Here is a 3,335-nt window from a genome sequence, read left to right as displayed (position 1 = left end):
GAAAATTTGTTTTAATACACATATACAGCATTTTTGTACATACAGTAAGCCCGGAACACAGGTATAGGAAATGTCCACCTGTATGGTTTGACATATCATGATTACATTAGTCTAGTGATGGATTCACTCCAGTCTAACAAGAACGGCCCTAACTGCAGCGAAACCATCACCAGAGGAATATTTTTTTATTTAAACATAAGGACATAATTTACATATCAATAGTAAATCCACAAATTGATTGTCAAAAAGGGGGCAACTAAACCATTTCCAAGAATGGCGTCCCCAAATTTATTAGCATATATTAGTGCATAAATGGTGTAATTCTCCTACTAAGGAGAATGCAGATTGGGTTGTAGAACAAAGAAAAAAAAAAAAAAAAAAAAAACAAACAAACAGCAACTGGACTGTGAGATATATCTACTTTTCAACAAGAAAATGAAAATAGAAATAAAAAAATATATATAGAACTAAAGTCTTACCCCATATAATCAGGCAAGTTGCTTCTATTGTTTATCGTTAATATCGTATGTTGGGTATATCAATTAACATTGAAATGAGGACAGATAATCTATTCCTCCTTTGCTTATCAAGCCAGCGGACCGCGGTAAGAGCCCCCATTTAGGGATCCCCCATTTCTGTCCCCAAAAGGATCTGCAGAGGCACGAGAAATATGTGTAAAATATATCTTAGCCATTGGATTATGTTTATCAAATGGCGCAGTCCAAATTTCTAACATACCTGGTAGTAATATGACAATGAAGAAATAAAACCAGTTCACACAGCCCGGTATCCACATGTACCATATATTGTCAGATAAAAGTTGGATAAGATGTGTTTCTGAACACGAGAAAATTCTCTGTATTGATCTCTGAAACAGGAAAGATAAACGAAGAAACCAAGTCTTCATTATAGCCATCCCAAAAATGAAAGTAAAAAATGCATAGCCCTAAAATTAGGACTGCAGGCATGTCCAATTAGTCCAGTGAAGACATATTTGTCTTACCTGTTAAATGAAGCAACGTGGTCTATTCGGTGAAGTTTTAGGAGTTTCCTCCATCCGTTTGGTGGCTCCACGTGTCCGCTCCCAATGCTAGCTTGGATAGCACTGACCGGGAGCCGCGAATTTAAACTCGTGTCTCCAGCCCAGCAGCGTCTGACGTCATTGCTGGGCTGCGGGCACACCTAATGGGACGATCCCCTTCGTGCGCACGCGCGCACGACGTATTTCCTTCGTGCGCACGTAGGTGTCTAGTGCGCGTGCGTAACGAACGTGTTGCACGTCCGTACAACGCGTCGGCCATTTTAGATTCTGGCCGAAGTGAAAGGCTTTGCCAGTAGTGACCCCTAGAAGCCTGTGCTGTGGCCAGGAACCACCATTTGGCCAGAGACAGGTAACCTATACGGTTTGGGGGCTGTCAGCCCTGATTTTAAATTCAAATGAGTCATAATTCAAGCAAATGGGGACACAGGTATCCCGACATAAGTGTCGGTTGCCATATGTCCCTGGTTTCAAATGATGGAAATGGAAACTGAATTGCTTGAGACCGGCAAACCCGAAGAAGGGGATTAACCCATATTTGAAACGGGGCGGGCTGACCAAACCCTCAACTGGTTGAGGAAGGTTATAGGTCAGATCCGCCCCGGGGTGCCCGTACAGACCAAAGGGGGCAAAAAATAAAGGAGGGTCCCTTTTGTATCATAGAGTGCCTACCTCAGTTCGCTGGCTTGAAAACACCTCATTGTTTATGGCTTTTCGAATAGCCATGGCCCGTGCTATAGGGAGAGAAAAAAAAAAAAAAAAAATGTTTGGAACCATTTTCCATCTCACATTTATTTCCTCCCTGCCTATGTAAGGAAAGATTTAAAACTGATTGAGTCATTAAGTCCCGGAGATCGGGTGGCCCCCAAATTGTGTATCCATCTAGTCTCCCGCTGTAAGAGTGTATTATTGTAATCTCCCCCCCTTTCTCCCGGAGGGACATGTTCCAGGGGGAAGAAATGCATAAGACTATCATTAAACTGATGATATAAACCAAAATGTCGGCTGATTGGGGTTTCCATCTTCCTCCCCCGCACCAGGGACACATGGTCCCTGATGCGGTGGAAGAAGGGACGCTTCGTCTTCCCAACGTAAAAAGCATTGCATTGACAGATCATAATATATACCACTCCTACTGACTGACATGTTACAGCGAATTTAGGCTTGAAAGTGTGGCCATTGGGCAGGCATATGGATTTTGACGCATGAAGATATTGGCAGAAGCCACATTTGTGGCAAGGGGTACATCCCACCTTTGAGCCCACCCTCGAGGGAGGGGAAAAATGGCTTTGTACCAAAGAGTCCTTTAGAGATCGTGATCTCCTGTATGTAATACCCGGGTAGTCCGGGAGATGTTTGGCTAGGGTGGGATCTCCCTTTAAGAGATACCAGTATCTCTGAAGGGTCCCCTTAATTTGCTGATGTTGTTCATTGAACGTGGTGATGAATCTCACCCCTTCAGTGTTTCTAGGCCGTTTATGACTGTGTATTAAAGAAGCCCTATTCTGTTTTTTGGCTCGTATATAGGCCCTTTTGAGGCTCTTGTTACTGTAGCCTCTTTGCCGGAGGCGTAGTCTCAGTTCCCTAGCTTCTAAATTAAAATCCTCATGACTGCTGCAATTCCGCTTGAGCCGGAGATATTGTCCGTATGGGATACTCGCTATCAGAGGGGACGGGTGTGAGCTCGATGCATGCAAAAGTGAATTTGCCGCAGTTGCCTTACGGTGAAGAGTTGATTGAATTCCCCCTCCCACATCAGTGAAGATTTGCACATCAAGGAAAGTTATCCTGGACAAACTCTTTTCCATGGTAAATTTTAAATTAAAGGAATTTATGCCCAATAGGTCTATAAAGGTATTCAGATCCTTTTCATCACCCGTCCAGACAAAAAAAATGTCGTCAATGAATCTTCGATCTCTAAAGGACTCTTTGGTACAAAGCCATTTTTCCCCTCCCTCGAGGGTGGGCTCAAAGGTGGGATGTACCCCTTGCCACAAATGTGGCTTCTGCCGATATCTTCATGCGTCAAAATCCATATGCCTGCCCAATGGCCACACTTTCAAGCCTAAATTCGCTGTAACATGTCAGTCAGTAGGAGTGGTATATATTATGATCTGTCAATGCAATGCTTTTTACGTTGGGAAGACGAAGCGTCCCTTCTTCCACCGCATCAGGGACCATGTGTCCCTGGTGCGGGGGAGGAAGATGGAAACCCCAATCAGCCGACATTTTGGTTTATATCATCAGTTTAATGATAGTCTTATGCATTTCTTCCCCCTGGAACATGTCCCTCCGG

General features: G+C 43.7%; 1 long non-coding RNA gene across 1 annotated transcript; it reads right to left on the bottom strand.

Moving 5' to 3' along the window:
- Positions 1 to 590: 590 nt before the first annotated feature.
- LOC143990116 (uncharacterized) lies at positions 591 to 1,137 on the bottom strand. Its single transcript, XR_013277166.1, has 3 exons — positions 1,004 to 1,137; positions 739 to 868; positions 591 to 651 (listed from the first exon to the last, which is right to left on the bottom strand). It is a non-coding gene; the product is annotated as an uncharacterized LOC143990116 (long non-coding RNA).
- Between the last annotated feature and the right edge of the window lie 2,198 nt (positions 1,138 to 3,335).

Source organism: Lithobates pipiens, unplaced genomic scaffold, assembly GCF_037356315.1.
Source record: "Lithobates pipiens isolate NorthernLeopardFrog02 unplaced genomic scaffold, aLitPip1_a1.2 Scaffold_18, whole genome shotgun sequence".
Taxonomy (NCBI): domain Eukaryota; kingdom Metazoa; phylum Chordata; class Amphibia; order Anura; family Ranidae; genus Lithobates; species Lithobates pipiens.
Note: the sequence above shows the minus strand (reverse complement) of the source record. Positions and strands in the feature narration are given on the sequence as shown.